Source organism: Sciurus carolinensis, unplaced genomic scaffold, assembly GCF_902686445.1.
Source record: "Sciurus carolinensis unplaced genomic scaffold, mSciCar1.2, whole genome shotgun sequence".
Lineage (NCBI taxonomy): Eukaryota > Metazoa > Chordata > Mammalia > Rodentia > Sciuridae > Sciurus > Sciurus carolinensis.
In genome coordinates, this window is record NW_025920138.1 from 984,287 (window position 1) to 1,007,422 (window position 23,136).

The 23,136-nt window shown below is 35.6% G+C and overlaps 1 pseudogene; it reads left to right on the forward strand.

Moving 5' to 3' along the window:
* Nucleotides 1–227: 227 nt before the first annotated feature.
* Nucleotides 228–670, forward strand: LOC124974230 (protein mago nashi homolog 2-like; annotated as a pseudogene).
* The last annotated feature ends 22,466 nt before the right edge of the window (nucleotides 671–23,136 follow it).

Below are 23,136 nucleotides of genomic sequence, written 5' to 3' on the forward strand. Positions count from 1 at the left end.
TTTAGCTTTCTAAAGTTGTAACACAAATTTAAATTTATGGCAGTTTAACTTCAATCATATACAAAAACTCTGATCCTTTACATTTTTGACACACCTGCTTTGGTTATTATTGTCACAGAATTGTATATCTGTGTTATTACAAACAATTATACTACATGTTCAAAACCATAAACTAAAAATCATTTTGAAAATGCAGAAGCATTCAGCGAGCTGCCAGGAGTCAAAAAATGGCTATGGCTAGTGATTTTTACTCTTGCTACTATGTAGGGCACAAGGCCAAGTTTGGACACAAGTTTCTACAGTTTGAGCTCAGGTTGGATGGAAAACTTAGATATGGCAATAACAGCAACTGCAAAAATGATGTCACGATCAGGAAAGGGGCATATGTACATAAGAGGATAATAAAAGAACTGAAGAGAATTATTGATGACAGTGACATTATGAAGTAAGATGATGCCCTGTGGCCTCCCCTGGACAGGGTTGCATAACAGGAACTTGAAATTGTAATTAGAGATGAACACATTTATTTTACCACATAAGAAGCAGGTTCTCTTAATGATGTAAATCAAAGAATCCTGAAGGCCTTTGAGTATTTTACTATTTGGTATAGGACATGGAATGTTTAGTTTTCAGTCTTATTGGATTACACATCAAGATTAAAGCAATGTAAATTGTGTTTGAAGCTCTTTGTTTATTTAATAAAGGAATTGGAAGGGAGGTTTGCTTACCATTTCCAAAATTGGGAATTTTATGAATGTGAAACAAAAGTTTTTTTGTTTTTTTTTTTTTTCTTTTTGGTACACAAACTGAATATTGAAAATATCTGAATAGGTTTAATGGTTTTCTAACTTGGGATCAAGTGGATTACATGTCCCCACACACATTAAATTAATTAACTAAAAATCACTTTTTTGAAAACTTGTTCTAATAAAACATCAAAGCCTAAAAAAAAGAAAATTCAAGTCTCTTAAATAAGTAGAGAACAGAATGTGGAGTTACAAGCCAGAGATAATAATATTAGCTTGAGATTAATAACTGCTTTTTAAATACACTAGTCACTTAAGCCATGTGGAAAACAAGAATTGGAGTTAATATTATTAAAATTATTGCCAATTCCTTATGTTAAGTGAGTCATTTCTACCTTGTGGTTTTAAAAAATTCTCTTTTTCTTTGGTATCTGACAGTTTAATTATTTGTCTCATAGAGTTTATCCCTAGTTTGTTGAACTTCCTGGATATTTATATTTGTATCTTTCACAAAACATGGGAAATTTTCAGTCATTATTCTTCACATCAGCTCTCTACTCCTTTCTCTTCTCCATTTGGAACTCTTATTCGTACTTGTTGGTTCACCTGCCAGTATTCCTTTAGGCTCTGTTGACTTTTCTTCAATATTTGTTTGATTCCTGTACCTCAGACTCAATAATTCTAATTTTCCTAACTTCAGTACTGCTTTTCCCTGCTCAAATATTCCTTCAAATTTCTCTCATAACTTTTTTTTTTCATTTTAGTTACTGTATTTTTCAGTTCTAGAATTTTTGGTTTCTTCTACTCATTATTGAAATTTCCATTTTATTCATACATCATTTTCTTGGTTTTCTGCATATCTTTCTCTGTTTGAGTACAATAGGACAATGTTTTAAAGTAAATACCTTGTAGATCTGTTATCTTGTCATTATTTGGGATGCTTTCTTTTTTATTTTTCTTTTGAATGGGCCATACTTTCTTCTTTCTTTGTATGCTTTGTGATTTGGTGAAAACTTGATATTTGAAACTAATAATGGGATAAGCCACTGAAATTTGGATTGTCTTCCTCCCTAGGGCTTCTTATTTTTTAGTTTGCTTTTGTATTAATTGCTAGAGGATCTTTTCATGTCAAGGATCAGTTTGATGTGCAAACTAGTCATTTAAGGTTTATTTCCCATTCTGATCATCCTAACCTGTGTGAAAATTGCAACAGCAGAACCTGTATGGCCGCCTATAATGGGGCAATGGGGTGAGAGATGGGGAGATGTTACTAAACTAAGGGCTGAACTTGAAATTAAATTCCCAAGCTTAACCCTGAAAGTTGTATGCTTTCAGATGTCTCCAGATGTCTTCCCAGAACTCTCCTAGACTTTTCATATTTTACACAGACTGTTCTTTATTTCCAAATAACAGTTTTTTAAATCACTATATATTGAATTTTAACATATTTATGACTTTTAACAAATATTTTCTGCATTACTGAAATAATAGTTTTTTTAATTTGTTCATATTTTATTTGCATAGGTAGATCTTCTAAGTTGATGTGATCTTGCATACTTAAATAAACCCAGGATAGTTATGCTACATTATTTTTAAGTACATTGCTATAATTGCCAATCTTTTGACTAAGATATTACAAGCAGGTTTATAAATGTTTTCTTTCTTGTACTTTCTTTGTTAAATTCATCATCAAGAATATACTAAGTACAAAATATGTAGGGGGTATTTCTTTTTTTTTTTCTTTTTTCTATTCTCTATATGACTTTATGTAAGATAACCAAAATCCAGATTGAGAAAAATAGTCTCTCAACCAGCCTGGACATATTCTTTCTTTCAAATTTTCAAACACTGATTCAATTTTTATAATTGTTTTAGAGTAATGAAAGGATCTATTTCTTCAGGGTTTTTGTTTTGTTTTGTTTTTTTTTGTGGTGCTGATTAAACTCAGGTCCTCATGTATGCTAGGTAGAGAAACATTACACCCCTAAACTATACTCCCAGTTCCCTAGAGACAGTTTTAGTAATTTATAGTTTTCTTCTAATCAGACCATTTCGACAACTTGTCAACATTCACCTAAGTATGCTCTCATTTTTTGGCCTAAAGTGTGTTTAATTTTTTAATGTGTGTCTTCCATATTTTATGTTTTACTGTCTAATTTCATTTTCTTCTTTTCTATTTACTTAATTTCTGTGCTGTTCTATTAATTTTTCCCTCAGGTATAATCTATATTTTTATTCTTTTTAATTTAAAAAGTTGGATACTACACTTGAATTGTTTTTCTTTATAATATATACATTTATATATGTTGATATATAGATTTATTCTAGGTTTAAATGATTTAAATAAACTGATTTCTTGTATTGTTGATGAACATAAGAAATTATGGATTTTTCTAAATTTTTAATAATTTTATACTTTATTTTAATCATAATATATGTTGTACAGCAGCACCTCTTGGTTTAGTAATATCCATGCACTGTTTGATATGGTAACTAATAGCTATATGTGGCCATGGAATTTATAAAATGTGGCCAGTGAGACTGTGAAATTCTATGGCTACTGGCTATAACACTGGACAGTTCATGTTTATAGAATACCTATGATTCGAACATTGTTGACATTTTATTGATGTTGTACTACATCTGTAATTTTTATAGAGATTGCATATGTCCTTGAAAGCATGTTATGTTTCCTGATTGAACCTAGTACTACTAGACATTCTACAACTGAACTATAACTCAGCCCCTATTTAAAGTTTTATTTTGAGACATACATAGTATAGAAAAGGTGTAATATAGATTTTTAACAAAACTTACAAGAAATTTAGTAATATACAGCCACAGCATTTCTAGCATTTAAAAATGATTGTTCTTCACACTCTGTTTTTAAGATTATGTTTCTATAGAGCTAAATTCAGTAGCTTCTGACTTCTGGTGACTTAGTACACTTTATAGAGTAAAAGTTCCCAAAGTCCCTATACTTATACAAGATCCTATATGTAGCGATCCAAGATGGCGGCCTAGGGTAGACTGCACCCCCAGTCGCTCCACAACCCTGGAGTTAAGAAGGGGAGGCATTGAGAGACTTGGACTGAAATAGAGCCACGGGTGAGTCTGCCCACTGGGTAAAGCTCGGCCCGGGTGGCAGGCCCAGATGGAAGTGGCTTATCTAGCCGGGCAGGGCAGCTAGAGTCATTCACAGGCAGCCCTGCGCACTCCGGCGGTGGGCCCCGCCCACACAGCCAGCTTCTCCAGGTTCTCAGAACGGAACTGGCCTGCTAGTGAGAGCCTTTCTGACCAGATAAAGCTCTGAGTCCTGGAGCCACTGCAGCGCAGCGTACTCCGGCAACGAACCAGCGGAGAGCCGCGATCAGCAAGCAGCCTCTGGGATTAGGGCAGGGCAGACAGAGACCTCTTCAGGCGGCTCTGCCCACTCCGGCTGCAGGCTCTCTTCACGGGGCGATCCAAGATGGCGGCCTAGAGGGAGACTGCACCCCTAGTCGCTCCAGAACCCAGGAGTTAAGAAGGGGAGGCATTGAGAGACTCGGACTGAAATAGAGCCACAGGTGACTCTGCCCACTGGGTAAAGCTCGGCCCGGGTGGCAGGCCCAGATAGAGGTGGCTTATTGGAGCCGGGCAGGGCAGCTAGAGTCTTCCCAAGGTAGCCTTCCACACTCCAGCAGTGGGCTCCTTCCACACGGTCAGCTGCACGGCGCAGGCCCACAGTGAGAGCATTTCCGCACAGAGCCAGTTCCAAACCGTGGAACCAGCAGGGGGCTAGGGGCAGTTTTCTTTGGATGAGCTGCTTTATCAGATTCCTCCAAGACATCAGGCTACTGAAGGCTGGGAGGTGATACACTGGAAATCTACCGGGACACTATAAGCCAGTAGCGGAAAACTGCAATATCTCAGGGTCCCACTGACAACTGACCAATATGAGAAAACAAGGGAAGAAAATGTCCCAAACAAACCTAGATACTACATCAATAAAACCCAATGACAGCACAGCAGAAGAAATGTCAGAAAGGGAGTTCAGAATGTACGTAATTAAAACGATCAGGGAAGCTAATGAGGAGATGAAAGAGCAAATGCAGGCATTGAAGGAGGAGATGAAAGAGCAAATGCAGGCATTAAATGATCGCACCAATCAACAGTTAAAAGACCAAATACGGGAAGCAAGAGATCATTTCAATAAAGAGTTAGAGATACTGAAAAAAAAGCAAACTGAAATACTTGAAATGAAGGAAACAATAAACCATGTTAAAAACTCCATAGAAAGCATAACCAATAGGATAGAACACCTGGAAGACAGAACCTCAGACATTGAAGACAAATTATTTAATCTTGAAAGCAAAGTTGGCCAAACAGAAAAGATGGTAAGAAATCATGAACAGAATCTACAAGAATTATGGGATATCATGAAAAGGCCAAATTTAAGAATTATTGGGATTGAGGAAGGCTTAGAGAAACAAACCAAAGGAATGAATAATCTATTCAATGAAATAATAACAGAAAATTTCCCAAATCTGAAGAATGAAATGGAAAACCAAGTACAAGAGGCTTATAGAACTCCAAACATACAAAATTACAACAGACCCACACCAAGGCACATTATTATGAAAATACCTAACATACAAAATAAAGACAGAATTTTAAAGGTTGCGAGAGAAAAGAATCAAATTACATTCAGAGGGAAACCAATAAGAATATCAGCAGATTTTTCAATCCAGACCCTAAAAGCTAGAAGGGCCTGGAACAACATATACCAAGCCCTGAAAGAAAACGGATGTCAACCAAGAATCTTATACCCAGCAAAACTTACCTTCAAATTTGACGATGAAATAAGATCCTTCCATGATAAACAAAAGCTAAAGGAATTTACAAAAAGAAAGCCAGCATTACAGAACATTCTCAGCAAAATATTCCATGAGGAAGAGATGAAAAACAACGATGCAAATCAGCAACAGGAGGCGCTAGCCTAAAGGAATAGCCAAATAAAGGAGAAACCAAATCATGTCAAAAAACAAATATGAGTCAAATGACTGGGAATACAAATCATATCACAATAATAACCCTGAATGTTAATGGCCTGAATTCATCAATCAAAAGACACAGACTGGCAGATTGGACTAAGAAGAAAAATCCAACAATATGCTGCCTGCAAGAGACTCACCTCATAGAAAGAGATACCCATAGACTAAAGGTGAAAGGATGGGGAAAAACATACCATGCACACGGACACAGCAAAAAAGCTGGAGTATCCATCCTCATCTCAGATAATGTGGACTTCAAACCAAAACTAATCAAAAGGGATAAAGAAGGACATTACATGCTGCTTAAGGGAAGCATAAATCAGCAAGACATAACAATCATAAATATCTATGCCCCGAACATTGGCTCATCCACGTACGTCAAACAAATCCTTCTCAATTACAGAATTCAAATAGACCACAACACAATAATACTAGGCGATTTTAACACACCTCTCTCACCACTGGATAGATCGTCCAAACAAAAATTGAATAAAGAAACTATAGATCTCAACAACACAATCACCAATTTAGACTTAACGGACATATATAGAATATACCATCCAACAAAGAACAAATACACTTTCTTCTCAGCAGCACATGGATCCTTCTCTAAAATAGACCATATTTTATGCCACAAAGCTACTGTTAGCAAATACAAGAAGATAGAGATACTACCTTGTACTCTATCAGATCATAATGGATTGAAATTAGAAATAAATGACAGAATAAAAAACAGAAACTTCTCCAATACCTGGAGACTAAATAATACACTATTATATGATGAATGGATAACAGAAGACATCAGGAGGGAAATAAAAAAATTCTTAGAAGTAAACGAGAACAAAGACACATCATATCAAAATCTCTGGGACACTATGAAAGCAGTACTTAGAGGAAGATTTATTTCATGGGGTGCATTCAAAAAAAGAAGTAGAAATCAACAAATAAACGACTTAACACTACAGCTCAAAGCACTAGAAAAAGAAGAGCAGACCAATACCAAAAGTAGTAGAAGACAGGAAATAGTTAAAATCAGAGCTGAAATCAACGAAATCGAAAGAAAAGAAACAATTGGAAAAATTAATAAAATAAATAGTTGGTTCTTTGAAAAAATAAATAAAATTGATAAACCCTTAGTCACACTAACAAAGAGAAAGAGGGAGAAAACTCAAATTACTAAAATTCGGAATGAACATGGAAGCATCACAACAGACACGAGTGAAATACAAAACATAATTAGAAGCTATTTCGAAAATCTATACAACAAACAGAAAACCTCGAAGACAACAACAAATTTCTAGAGACATATGAACTACCTAAACTGAACGAGGAGGACATACACAACTTAAATAAACCAATTTCAAGCAATGAAATAGAAGAGGTCATCAAAAGCCTACCAACAAAGAAAAGTCCAAGACCAGATGGGTTCTCAGCCGAGTTCTACAAAAACTTTAAAGAGATCATTCCAATACTTCTCAAACTATTCCATGAAATAGAAGAGGAGGGAACCCTCCCAAACTCATTCTATGAAGCCAATATCACCCTGATACCTAAACCAGACAGAGACACATCAAGGAAAGAAAATTTCAGACCAATATCCTTAATGAATATCGATGCAAAAATTCTCAACAAAATTTTAGCAAATCGCATACAAATATATATTAAAAAGATAGTGCACCACGATCAAGTGGGTTTTATCCCAGGGATGCAAGGTTGGTTCAACATTCGGAAATCAATAAATGTCATTCACCATATCAACAGACTTAAAGTTAAGAATCACATGATTATTTCAATAGATGCAGAAAAAGCATTTCATAAAATACAGCATCCCTTCATGCTCAAAACACTAGAAAAAATTGGGGTAGTGGGAACATTCCTAAACATTATAAAGGCAATCTACGCTAAGCCCATGGCTAATATCATTCTAAATGGTGAAAAACTGAAAGCGTTACCCCTAAAAACTGGAACAAGGCAGGGATGCCCTCTTTCACCGCTTCTATTCAACATCGTCCTTGAGACTCTAGCCAGAGCAATCAGACAAACCAAAGAAATTAAAGGGATACGAATAGGAAAAGAAGAACTCAAACTATCCCTGTTCACTGATGACATGATTATATATTTAGAGGAACCTGGAAATTCCACCAGAAAACTTTTAGAACTCATAAGTGAATTCAGTAAAGTAGCAGGTTACAAGATCAATGCTAATAAATCCAATGCATTTTTATATATAAGTGATGAATCTTCAGAAAGAGAAATTAGGAAAACTACCCCATTCACAATAGCATCAAAAAAAATAAAATACTTGGGAATCAATCTCACAAAAGAGGTGAAAGACCTCTACAATGAGAACTACAGAACACTAAAGAAAGAAATTCAAGAAAACCTTAGAAGATGGAAGGATCTCCCATGTTCCTGGATAGGCAGAATTAATATTGTCAAAATGGCTATACTACCTAAAGTGCTATACAGATTCAATGCAATTCCAATTAAAATCCCAATGATGTACCTTGCAGAAATAGAGCAAGCAATTATGAAATTCATCTGGAAGAATAAAAAACCTAGAATAGCTAAAGCAATCTTCAGTAGCAAGAGCAAAGCAAGGGGTATTGCAATACCAGATCTTCAACTCTACTACAAAGCAATAGTAACAAAAATGGCATGGTATTGGTACCAAAATAGACAGGTAGATCAATGGTAAAGAATAGAGGACATGGACACAAACCCAAATAAATACAATTTTCTCATACTAGACAAAGGTTCCAACAATATGCAATGGAGAAAAGAGAGCCTCTTCAACAAATGATGCTGGGAAAACTGGAAAACAATATGCAATAGAATGAAACTAAACCCCTATCTCTCACCCTACACAAAACTCAACTCAAAATGGATCAAGGACCTCGGAATCAGACCAGAGACCCTGCATCTTATAGAAGAAAAAGTAGGTCCAAATCTTCAACTTGTTGGCTCAGGATCAGATTTCCTTAACAGGACTCCCATAGCACAAGAAATAAAAGCAAGAATCAACATATGGGATAGATTCAAACTTAAAAGCTTTCTCTCAGCAAAGGAAACTATCAGAAATGTGAAGAGAGAGCCTACAGAGTGGGAGAATATCTTTGCCAACCATACCTCAGATAGAGCGCTAATTTCCAGAATCTATAAAGAACTCAAAAAACTCTACACGAAGAATACAAATAATTCAGTCAACAAATGGGCTAAGGAAATGAACAGACACTTCACAGAAGAAGATGTACAAGAAATCAACAGATATATGAAAAAATGTTCAACATCCCTAGTAATAAGGGAAATGCAAATCAAAACTACCCTAAGATTTCATCTCACCCCAATTAGAATGGCGATTATCAAGAATACAAGCAACAATAGGGGTTGGCGAGGATGTGGTGAAAAAGGAACACTCATACATTGCTGGTGGGGTTGCAAATTAGTGCAGCCACTCTGGAAAGCAGTGTAGAGATTCCTCAGAAAGCTTGGAATGGAAACACCATTTGACCCAGCTATCCCACTCCTTGGCCTATACCCAAAGGACTTAAAATCAGCATACTACAGAGATACAGCCACATCAATGTTCATTGCTGCTCTATTCACCATAGCCAGATTGTGGAACCAACCTAGATACCCTTCAGTTGATGAATGGATAAAGAAACTGTGGCATATTTATACAATGGAATATTACTCCGCAATGAAGAATGATAAAATTATGGCATTTGTAGGCAAATGGTCGAAATTGGAGAATATCATGCTAAGTGAGATAAGCCAATCTCAAAAAACTAAAGGACGAATGATCTCGCTGATAAGCAGATGAGGACATATAATGGGGGTTGGGAGGGGCTAGCATTAGGTTTAGGGTTAGGTTTAGAGTTTGGCTAAGGAGAGCGGCAAGAATGAAGGAAAGAAGGACTGTGTAGAGGGAAAAGAGGGGTGGGAGGGGTGGGGGGAGGGGAAAAATAAACATCATTACCCTATGTAAATGTAAAAAAATAAAAAAAAAATAAAAAAAATTCCACTGGGGGAAAAAAAAAAAAAAGATCCTATATGTAGAAAGATAAAATAATGGCATTGTGTCTTGGTCTGTTTTATATTGCTGTTAGAGACTATCAGGACAGTGATTTATAAAGAAGAGTAGATTATTTTGGCTCACAGTTCCTGAGTCTGGGAGTCTAAGACCATGCATCCACATATGTCAGGGCCTTTGTGTTGTACCATAGTATCATGGAAAAGCTGATGAGATTGTTAAAAGGAGAATACAACAAGGGCAGGCTTGCTTTATAACAACCCACTGTTGGGGTAACTAATCCATTCCGGAGTGAGAGGTAACTCAGATGATTCCCCTGGGAATTAACACACTCCATCGAAAAAGACATTAATCCATTCATAAGGGAAGTACCCCCATGATTAAATCACCTCCTAATGGCCACACCACCATTCAATATTGTTACATTAGAAACCATGAATCTTAGAGGGGACAAAGCATATTCAAACCATAGCAAGTTGGTTCTCTCCTCGTGAGCCACACGTTTTCATACAAACCATAGTAAAATGCTTATTCCCAGCCAGTTTACTTCTGACCTATTTCATTTTTCTTTTCCTTTCAGAATTTGGGTAGGGTTCAGGGAATCAAAATAAATTTAGCAAATATCATTTGAGAAGGCAGAAGTCTGATGCTCAGCAAATTTGATATGTATTCCAAATAATTTTTGAATTACTTTAGGCTAACAAGGATAATATATATTGCACAAGTAATATATAATTTTTAAGAATGAATCAAGCATGTAACATTTGCTTTTAGTAATACCCAGCATCTAATAATTTTTCAGAATTTATTAATTTCTTATCTTTTCTAATTAGTTGTACATAAGAATGCATTTATACATTTTGATAGATCATACATAAGTGGAGTGCAATCTCTCACTTTTCTGATTATACTTATTAAAGAAGCACATCACTCATGCAGTCATACATGTACATGTGGTAATAATGTGTTTCACTCTACTACCATTTCTTCCTCCATACCCCTTCCCCTGCCTTCACTCACCTCTACCTAATATAAAGTAACTATTCTTCCCTATTCCTCACACCCTTTATTGTGAATTAGCACCCGCTTATGAGAGAAAACATTCAGTCTTTGTCTTTTGGGTTTGGTTTTTTTCACTTAGCATGATATTAACTAACTTTCCTAATTCCATCCATTTATCAGCAAAAGCCAGAATATCATTCTTCTTTAAAGATAAATATTTCATCACATGTATATGTATATATTTGTATATATGTATATCTATGCACATACATATGAAATGTTATATACATATATACATAAATATAATATTTTCTTTATTCATCTGTTGAAGAGCATTTAGGTTGGTTCCACAGTACAGCTATTGTGAATTAAGCTGTTATAAACATTGATGTGGTTGCATCACTGTAGTATGTTGATTTTAAGTCCTGGGTATAAACAGGAATGGTATAACTGGGTCAAATGGTGGTTCCATTCCAAGTTTTCTAAGGAATCTCCATACTGCTTTCCATAATGATTGCATCAATTTGCATTCCCACCAGCAATGTGAGTGTCCCTCTTTACCTATATCCTCTCCAACATTTATTGTTGCTTGTATTTTTGATAATTGCCATTCTGATCAGTGTGCAATGAAATCTTAGTTTTTATTTGCATTTCTCTAATTGCTAGAGATGTTCAATTTTTCATGTATTTGTTGACTGATTATATATCTTCTGTGAAGAGTCTGTTCACTTCCTTAGCCCATTTATTGACTGGGTTTTATTATATTTTTATAATTAAATATTTACTGAGGACCTACTGTATGTGAGTTTTTATAACTTTTGAAGAAATACAAGACAGTCTATGCTCTCCATATATGTTTTAGTTTATATTTTCAGTTTTGATCTTTTAAAGAAACTAAAGATTTTATAAATATATTAACAGGTTTATTGAGATATAAATCATATTCTATATAATTCACCCACTTAAAGCAAATAATCTAATGGATTTTAGTGTATTCACAGAATTATATATCTATCAGCATAACTTTTGAGCATTTCCATTAGTCTCCCAAAGAAACCTTGCAGCACTTAGCCACCAAACCCCAGTTTTCACCCAAACCCAATCCCAAGCAACAACTACTCTACTTTCAATCTCCACATACTTGGATATTATGAAAAATTTTATATTAGTGGAATCATGCAATATATGGTCCTTTTTGACTGGCTTCCTAACAGTGATTTCAGGTTTTTTTTTAATAGTAAAACATGGATTAGTACTGCATTTCTATTTATTCCTGAATAACATTTCAGTGTATCACTATATCACATTTGATTTGTACTTTTTTTAGTTGATTAGACATTTGGGTTGAAACTTTTCTAAGGAGCTTTATATATAAATGTTGATTACAATAAATATAGGTATAGTTTGATGGTAATGATAGATTTCAGACAGGAAAACTTTTAAACTTTGAGATAAAAACTAATGATTTTTATTTAATAATAAACAGCTCCAATATTTCTGAGTATCTCACCAAAAGTAAATGATTTTTAATAATGTATTTTGCCCACATTATAATAAGACTTCTTCCTATTAACCATTTCAGTATTTTATAGATACTTGTTTTATTTTAGAACCTAGTTAAGTGACACTTAAAAAATCAATCTATTTCCTCTGTATTAAATACAAATACATTTGTAACACTTTAAAGGCCTTGAACATATGAAATAAAAGTTCAGGGCTGGGAAGATAGCTCAGTGGTAGAGTATGAACCTTAGCATGCATGAGGTCCTGGGTTTGATTCCCCAGCATTGCAAAAAGAAAAATCAAACAAATAAAGAAAAAGTTCAGAATCATCTATCTCACCCACACCTAGTGTGCAAAGGTAGAACAGGCATTAATCAGATACAAGCATACACTGAGGTCTTTCCTCTTTCTCTCACCCCTAATAACCATATTTTCCCAAGTCCTCTAAGATGTATGATCTTCCTCTGCCTGATTTGACCCTTCATGACATTTCCAATGTACTCCACCTATATCATCAATGTACATCCACCTATATCACCCCTTGATCTTCCTCAAAGATGTCAAACACTGTGATACAACTTTTCTCACTTCTACAATACTGTGAAGACAGGTTTTATGTCTTGGGTTATTTTACAAAAAACACAGTGGCAATTGTTATAAATGAGAATACTCATTCTTTGCAATTATCTTATAGTTCATATGCTAGTGAGCCACAAGTAATTAATCAGTCCTTAAGTGGTGGACATTAATGTTGCTTCAGGTGTTCTGTATATCTGTGGAATAAATTCCATGAAATAGCACTTCTGGGTTAGGGAGAATATACATTTATATTTTTATAATTATTGCCTAATTAGTTCTAAAAGTGCTGTGCCCATATTTCTTTTCTTCATTTTATTTTTGGCAGTGCTGGAGATTGAATCCAGGGACATTTTTTGTTTCCCTAGCAGAGTATATTGAAAACCCAGGATCTTGAGCATGTTGGGAAAACAATGAGCCATATCCCCAGTCCACTATATCCACTTAAATTTCCACTTGCAGTGCCTAAGAATAAAGATCACCTCTCAAATCTCAACTAATGCAAGTAATTATCACATTTTGATTTTTATAAATATGAAATATAAAACATTATCAACATTTGTCATTTTCATTTGCATGGCAATTAGTATATTTCCATATGTGTAGAGACATTATGTTTCTTATCAATTGCAGATTTGTATACTTTGTCCACTTTCCCATTTTATATGTAGATGTAACATTTATTTGAAATATTCCTTTTTTGTTTTGGTTTTGCCTGTTTTTTTTTTTTTTTTTGATATCAGGGTCTGAACTCAGGGATACTTAACCAATGAGCCACATCCCCAGCACTTTTTATTTTTTTATTTTGAGACAGAGTCTCACTAAGCTGCTTAGGCCCTTGCTAGTTGCTGAGGCTGGACTCAAAACTTGCAATCTTTCTACCTCAGCCTCCATCACTGGGATTACAAGTTTGTACCACCACACCTGGATTGAAATAGATTTTTTTATATGGCAAGAACTTGAAGTGGAGGTTTATTTTCCCCCATATGACTTTTCATTTGATTTAGCATAACTTATTAAAAAGATCATCCCTTCCTCATTTATTGCAGTTCTGCCTTTGTGGTAAATCAGATGAATGTGGTTATATGAATCTGCTTCTTGAATCTCTGATCCTGTTTGTGCTTAAAAAACACTCTTAATTAGTTAGATTTTAAATACTTGTTGTTGCCTGTTAATGTATGTCCCCAACTTTGTTCTTTAAGATTTTCTTCGTTACTTTCAGTTCTTTGCTTTTCCATATGAGTTGTTCATTTGTACAAGAAAGATTGCTGAAAATTTGATTGGGATACAACCAATCTATGGGTCAATGGAGAACACTGACACATTTACAAAAGAGTCTTTTAACCTGAGAACACATGTGTCCTTCTTTCAGTAAGGTCTTACATCTTACTATAGAGTTCTTAAATGTCTTTCATTAGATTTCCATGGTTTGTTGGAGGCAGACTGTCTTAGATCATAAGAGATTATGAGAGTTGATCATGAGATTTAGAATAAACTGCTTTGTGTCAAGAGGTTGACTTGAAAAATAAAACAACTCACACTATTTAATGGGAACATATCTGAGTCCATGAGAATATTGATTTAATCACCTAAAATGTTCTTTTTCTCATATAAAAACTATTAACATCTAAATTAAATATTATTAAATACATATAACCCATTCATGTAATTTTCAGTCTATGTGCACATATGCTTAAAAGAACACCAGTTCTGCAATACATTAAAACTCAACATTTATTGTCAATATTCCATGCAACATGAGTACCTTAGAAATAGGAGTCTTCCCATTTTAGTTTCCCAGGAGCAGGTTCCCAACTTCTGAAGATTAACAAGATGACTGCTGTGTGCACACTGTCCCTTTCTGGCACCAGGAGTGACTTCTGTGCCTGCATAAACTGTTTTGGTTTGTAAATGTCCTTTTATCCATACTATGTGTAGAGGGTCCTGAGTATAAAAATCTTTAGCCTAAAATCAGTTCTTTTTTTTCCTTAAAAAAACTTTACAGAAATAAAATTACTCAGTATGTTTTCAAGTAGAAACAATTTAAAAGGAGACTATGTCAATAAATCTAGACGTTCAACAAAATCTTTCACTAACAGGGAATGATAAACTAAATATGTAATATGCTGGACCTCATATTTCTCATCAATATAATTATGTAACTAAGTCATTAATGAAGTTACTTTTGGTATAAAAATCCCATGTTTCTAGCTTTAGAAAAATTTTGAGTAAAAAACCTGGAAAATGTTTTCAAACCCCTAATGTGCAATAGAGGCCTGTTTGTATTTTCCAGTTGTCTCTTATGAGTAAGGGTTTAGTAATTCCAATTTTCTTCAGAAAAGAAGTTTACATCTACACTTCTCCCTTGCCAAATGACCTTCACAAAATCCCTTAAGATCACTGCATTGCCTGGAGAAGAAAGTAAGTGCAAAAAACAAAGAAGACACTTTTAGGAAACATTCTGAAGTGTACACACTTTGGATAGGCTGGGGTCAAGGCCAAACCCAAAGTCCCTAGAAGCTTCTGCACTTAATTGTTACCATGGTGAAGTGTGAGAACAGGCTGAGCTTGGGGAGCTTCTGTATCAGAGCATGGGCCATCACTATCCTGTTGGGTGACACCATATTCTTTCTCCACATCATTTGCCATCAACTCAATTTCTTTTTCAAAGCATCTTGCTCTGATGTGTCCCTTCTTACTTAACCTCTTTGACCCAATTCAGTCACAGCTCTCAAGTTCCTAGCCTGCATACTAAAATATCCATTGCAGTCAATTCTTTTTCAATCAGTGGTCTAAGTCCCTGCATCAGAATCACTCAGGGTATTTGTTAACTATGTCACTTCATCAGCCTATACCACAGTGTAGCACTGTCCAACAGAAGCAGAATACAAGTCTCATATGCATTTTAAAAGTCCTGGTAGACACTTGAAAAACAGTGAAAAGTGAAATTACTCTATTTTAATCCAATGCATGTAATATATTTTGTAACCAAGTAGAAAACATTTTTTGATACATTTTTTTCTTTAGTCTTTGAAGTCTGGTATTTTATACCTGCAGCTTATTTCAAGTGCTTAAGAGTCACCTGTCACTAGTGACTATAAAATTGGACAGGACTAGCCTTTAGGAAGGATGATTAAGAGCCAGAAATTTGCAAATACCCAGCAAATTCCACACACTGGATTCTGAGCACCATTTCCCTTTACACAATCTATTCTACAACTATAACTGACTAACACTTTAGAAAAATCCCTTTAACACCTAAGAACGTGGAAATCCCTGGTACCTTCAGTTAAGTCGACTTCAACGGATATTTAAAGTTCACTTAAAATGGCCTTGCTCCTCTGTCCTACCTAATATCCAGTTAGAAAACATCTTGGATTCTCCCAGCAAGTTTTCCTAGGTGAACATCCAAATGCTCATTCTTTCAGCAGTATTTTAAACATTTACAGTGCTATACCATTATTCCAGGTGTAAAAGAAAAGCGGAAAGCACAGTTCAGACACCTCAAGGTCATGTAACCATAGCTACCTAGCAAATCTTATGTCATCCTGACCTCCCCCAAATGCTCTCTCTAATCACAAGCCCAAGACTCAAGCTTTATGTCCATGTCCTTGAGAATATGATTCAAACTCAGGTAATAAATTACACACAAGTCAGTTTAAATAGTTGTTGGCCTTAAGGAACCATTGTAGCATGAAAAAGACAATCACAAGAAAAGTCACAGTGCTTCCTCCTTCATGGGCACAATGAACTGAAAGTCTCTCAACACACTTCCACCTAGCTAAGTCTCCTGGACAACAAACTTTAAGATTCACCCCAACTTTGTGTGACACACAGGGAAAACATAAACCATTATGTGATTATTAACAATGTAAGAAATCATTTGAAGCAACCACATGATATTACCACCTTCAGGTCAAGTTCCTACACAGTCTGAGGGTCCAAAGTAAATTTCAAATATTTAGGCAAGTTTAGGTTAAGATAGATATGAGTCCATTAGTAATGTGGACAGTGACAATGTATTCCCAGCCAGAGCAGAGCATACTGCAGTAACCCTGGGTGGAAAGTCCAGGCACAACCAGTTGGGGAAAGAAGTCATGGTCTAGCTGGTGGTGAGGACAAGTTCGAGAGAAAAACAATGCCATTTACTTGCTCCCCTCTTGGTCTTCTGGAGCATTCCACAAACCCAGGACAGCCTTCTGCATGCCTGCCCTTCCCACCCACACGGCATGCTGTGTAAAGCAGTCACCAAGTCACCAAGGTAACTCACTAGTTGAACATCTGTGCACCTACACATACCTCTATAGAAAATGCACAGTAAAATTACTAGAAAGTACATTCATATCTCAATTGTACTCTTACAGGACCACCGTCCTGTTATTATCCATTTCTGTTGATCAAGATAAGTGTCATGCTTCACATGGCTGCCCTCTGAAAAACAGCCATCAAGTCAGGTAGGAGACAGGGCCAAATTTGTGAGCTCTCTTTTTAAACAAAAGTAGGTTACATACTCTTAAAAAGGAACAGACTACATGCCATAAATCTTACTGATTTCTTAGACCTCTTCATGCAGATATTTAATACAACTTCCTCTATAGATAGAAATTGCATCTATAGTCTCTTTTAATTTCTAGTGTCTCCAAGTTCTAGTAATAAGCATTTTTCTTTGCAGAGAGCTTACAATCATATTACCCTGAAGCCCAAGAAAATATTTCCTGAAGTGTTGTGTGCAGTAAAAATTTCCCTAAAGAGGCTACCTCTTCTTTGTTGTCTTCCTCTCCTCCTTCTTTACTTTTTGGAACCAGGGTTCAAACCCTGGGGCACTTAACCACTGAGACATCTCCAGCCCTTTTAATATTTTATTTAGAGACAGGGTTTCAATGAGTTGCTTAGGGCCTTGCTAAGTTGCTGAGGCTGGATTTGAACCTGTGTTTCTTCTGATTCAAACTGTCATGGTTTCTAAACCATTTTCTAAATGTCAAAAGTGATGGGATCATGTTTCCATAAAAGGCCTTTAAGGGGTTACTCAATACAGGGTGCATCCTGGGGTCCTCCTGCCCATTGCTTTTCCCATTCCTCTTTCCTGAAATAGTCTGCATCTGTCCTGTGACACTCCAGACAACTTTCTAAGAACAACTGAATAGAAAGGAAGTAGTCTAAAGTTTTGTGGATGTGTGATATCAACACTGTAAAGAACACAAATGCATGTGTTTTCTGTAAGAAAATAAGTCATTATTTCATTTAAGACTATATACCAATTTGTTAATTGCCTCCAATTCCAATTCCCCAGGAATACAGTGATCAATATTTGAATACATTAAAATGAAGCATGTATAGTTCCACTTTAGAGTTTTATACAATGTATCTTTATTTTATCTATCATTACCACAATAGATGCCACATAAGAGTACATTATTGTTGGCTTTACTTTTTTGTACCTCTCCTGTGTGTACCACTTTCTTCTAGAAAATGAGCTTCAGAAGCATTAGAAAACTAGTTTTTTTTTTTTATAAACATATCTCAAGTTTCAAAAATAATGCCTGGTACAAGACAACATTTGTTAAATATTAAATGAATGAATTAATGGTTTACAGGTGCATGGTGGGGAATGGATGGATTAACATGGAACTTTCTAGGAAAATATGGTAGTTTGTTTTATCTGAAGGTGAGTAAATCATAGCAGAGCAGGCTCTGCTTGTGCTTAGGTAGGGAGATTTCAATAATATATGCTTTCTAGGGTTCTGAATAAATATTTCCCTTGTTTCTGTGATGGGCTGACAGATCTGACTCCATGAGAATGTTATAGGCCAGACTCTAATGGAAATGACTAAACAGACTCCATTTTGCTCTGAGACTCCATGTTATGTAGGAAATAAGCTTCTCCCATGGGTACACCCTGCCTCTGTGCTCATCATAAGTTACTTGGTGTGACATGTTTAATAATATACAAAGGCAACTCCCTTGTAGTAAAGAATCGCTCTCTTTTGATTCCTATAGCTCCTGAACAATGTTCCATGTGAATAGTGATTGTGTGGTGTTAGTAACCATTCTTTAGTTTGTACCTAGGTAAGGGTCATTTTGACCCACTTCTCCCTCTGTTGATGATCTCATGATGTTAATGTGTAATTTCGAATCATAGCAACAGACACTTATGATTAATGTGATTTTTGGTATAAGAACCCCTACAACCCTGTGGTCAGGGCTGTTCTCCCAATAGCCATTTTTTGGGGCATTGTGTGAGATAGTCAGCTGGCCAGCTTAAAAAAGACTCTCAAATTTGCACTTCTCAGTGGTGATCAGTCTGTTCTTAATTTGCACCCCATAACATTTCCAAACAGAGTGATTATTTATCACAGTATTTCACAAATCAAATGAATTGATAATAAAATAATTAATACAATTTTGGTGCAGTTGCTTTCTATGGGAGTCATTTAGCAGCTAGGCTTGGCAATATAAGTGCCATTTTATGAAAAGCAGATGTATATTTTTTTCTTATCTTTCACAAACCTTTGTGTCACATATGCATAACTGTATGAGTATACTTCTAACAAATATGTTGAAATTCTTTGTTTTATGCCTATCACTGAGCGACATCTCCAAGGTCATGGATTCACTCTCCATATGGGACACAAACTGCCTTGACTAACACTGCCAAATTTGCATGTTCTGGCAAAGGATGAAGGGGGATTAGAAAAATAGAATCACAAACAGATTTTGAAGATAAAGTTCAGGTCAGGTGGGGTGCTTCTCTCTGGTGAAGATGCAGATATAGAGTTACAGCAGCAATCTTTATTTTTATATGTTTCATTATCAGGTTAATGTCTATGTAACCAGTATTCTTTGTATTTAGGAAAGTTACTGAAACTATAACATCTTTGCAGCTTTTCTGCAATTGCAATCCTCAGTTGCAAAGTGCAATGTTATGAGCTTTGTTTAGCTCTCAACAAAGTCCATTGTTTAAAGCAGACTCAGGAGTAATGGAACTGGTGAAATATTTTAATTGTCTAGCAAAGGAATTCCTCTCTTCTCAGGAGCTGTGTCCCTGAGATCAAGGTCACAACTGATAGAACACTTGAACTGAGCCTTCTCATGCAGGGCATTACCATAGCAGCTAAGCATCCTGTGCCCTTGCACAGGAACATTCCTAGGCACCAGGCATGCCACAGACATGGTTAACAGGAATCCCCAATCTTAGTCACTGCTCTGCCATCCTCTGTCACCACTCTCCCATACTCTGTCACTCCTCTCCACACATCCAATCCTATTTATTTATTTACTTATTTATTTTGGCAGCAGAATCTCACTAAGTTTTCTGAGCCAATCTTGAGCTTGATATCATCCTGCCTCAGTCTCCTGAACAGCTTTATTTACAGATGTGTACCAGTTCTCCTGGCTTGTAAACTCTTTCTCATGTATTTAAGTGTAGTTTTCATTATTTTTCATGCTTCATTGAAGAATAAACCGTATCTTTTAGCCATAAATTGTTAAAATATTGTCACTCATGCTCTGAAACTTATTTCATCACTAATTGCATTCCATGAAACACTATTCATCAGATGTTTTCTTTCCGGTTGGATGTCTCCTAAACTATGCTACCTATGGAGATATATGCAAAGTTCTATATATTTACTTCAGTCTTGTTTCTGATATATAAACTGTGTTAGTCAGTTTTCCATCACTGTGACTGAATACCTAAGAAAAATAATGTGAAAGGAGGAAACAATTGTTTTGGATTATGGTTTTTAAGATTTCAATTCTTGGTCACCTGTCCCCATTGATTTGGGCCCTGTAGTGAGGTAGAGTTTTATGTTGCAAGTGTGTGGTGGAACAAAACTTATTACCTTCCTTATGGTTCCTAAGAAGCAATGAGGGGAAAGGATGAATCTGAGGCCTCAATAGTTTTTACAGGCATGCCCCTGCAACTTTTCTTTCTTCTACCAGATCCCAACCTGTAATGTTTCTACCACTTCCCCATAGTGTAAGCAGTTGTGTACCACATTGGTAAAACATAGACTTTGGGGGATGGTACAGATCCAATCAATAACATAAACTTTATCATCAACATCCTTGTGGTTCCCACTGATGGTGGAATACTTCTCATGGTTGACACATCCAGCCAAGTCTATCACTGTTTTTATGATCTTGTGACACAATGCAGAGGGGACCCAGAGAATGTAAGTGGGCAAGGTAACTATTATCAGTAAGAAGGCATGGCTAGTATTCTGGACAGATGCATAGGAGTAATTGATTATATATACTCTAATTTTCATTGTACTTATATAATATACAACTTCACCATGTGAGCCCATGCAAACCCACTACTATTCTTTGTAAATTCCTTATGATAATTTAAGTAAAGATTTACTACTCATAAAAGAATTATTCATTTTTCAATGAAACATCATATTCACCTTTATTTTGAACTTTTTCCAAGAAGGAAGATTTATTTGATAACATAAGAAATCTTGAAAATACAGAAGGAAGTTGTACACATGGAACATAATGCCTGTAGCCTACAATATAACATCTTATAAAGTGTTTTAATGCAGTGGTCCCCAGCTATAGGCAATTTTTCTCAATAGAGTACATTTGGCAAGTTCTGTACACGTACCTGATAGCATTAGTAAAGCAGTGTGTGTGTGTGCGTGTGTGTGTGTGTGTGTGTGTGTGTGTGCACATGTATGTACACACATGACTATGCATGAATTCCTGACATCTAAAGTGTAGGGGCCAGGTATACAGCTAAACATCTTATATTGCACATATTTTCTCTGCACCTCAAATACACATAGTGCTTTGATTGAAGTTCTGAATAATTGGTTGCCATATAAAACTGGATTATTAATTATATTAAATATTTTAAGCAGTGCTTAAATAACATATTTAAAATATGATCAAACAGGCATCATTAGGGAAAACCTACCAGAGGTGGCAAACAACAGTCACTCTGCTTCTGGCTACCTCTGGATTTCGAGGAGATAAGGAACCTCTAAGAACTTGAGGGTGGGTTGGGGGCTATTAAAATGGACATCATGTGACCCTGCACAAAAGTGCCCAGATAGGGACTGAGAGGGTCTGAACTCATGCCCTAGTACCATGTACCCTGGCCTGAGGATTTGTTCAGCCTGATAAAGGAGGCACATGCCTAGAGAGGTCACCTTCTGGTGATCTGTCAGTCCAAAAGGGACATATGTGCAAAAAGACATAAGGGACATAAATGCAAAAAGACAAAAGGGACATAAATGCAAAAAGACACTTATGTGAAAGCAGCAGTACCAACAAACTGAAGATGTATATTCTTTAATTCCAGAATCACAATGCTTACATTCATGATTCACAGTACTCTCTTGGCTCTCCTCCCTTACCTACTCTGTAGTATTCACTAAAGGTTTAAATGTGATAGCCTTGTTTCAGTTAAGATATTTTATGTACTCTTGGACCATAATATTAATAAATGATCAGCACCCATTCCCCACAAAGATAACTAATTAGAATAACATCCCCTAACATATTGAGTCCCCATGATTGATTCTCAGTTGCTCAGTCCATAAACATTCATTCCATGCTTACAAAAACTGAAGTGGAAGGTCTGACTTGGACTTTCATTAGGAAAGCAGCATTTCTTACAAATGTAGAACAAGTGGATTGCAATAAATCAGAGTTGATCTTAAAGCAGGAGACAGAAACATCATTATTCAGCAGCTGGCAGGATGAGGGCAGACAGTAAGTCTAAACTCCTCAACCCCCTCCAAGGGTTAAGTACACCTTTAGAGTTTAAAGCCACATTAATCATGAGTGGCTTGTTGCTGTGATTCAAACTACAAACAAATATGAGATCAAAAATCATAAGCTGATGGGGAAATGGTCAAAACAACCCTAGTTGAGTACAAGTTAAAGAATGGTTACTAACATCTAGACAAACTTATAATAGAAAATAAACTCAAAATTCTCTGGAAAATATAATTATAGGGTATTAGAGAAAAGTTACATAAAGAAATAGCTCTCTAAAGAGCTTTGTCACTTCCTATTTCTCAAGGTTCTTGTACTTATAAGATAGAATCTTTTCAATTAAATGTATAATAAAATATAAAGTAATATAATCAGATAATAGTTTTATCAAATATATATAAAAATTACTTTCCACTTAAACTTTCATTTTTAATTACTGTGTAATTATATTAAGATAACAAAAGAACTAATTTCAGGAAAGATTATTGCCTGACTTATTATTATTATTATTTTT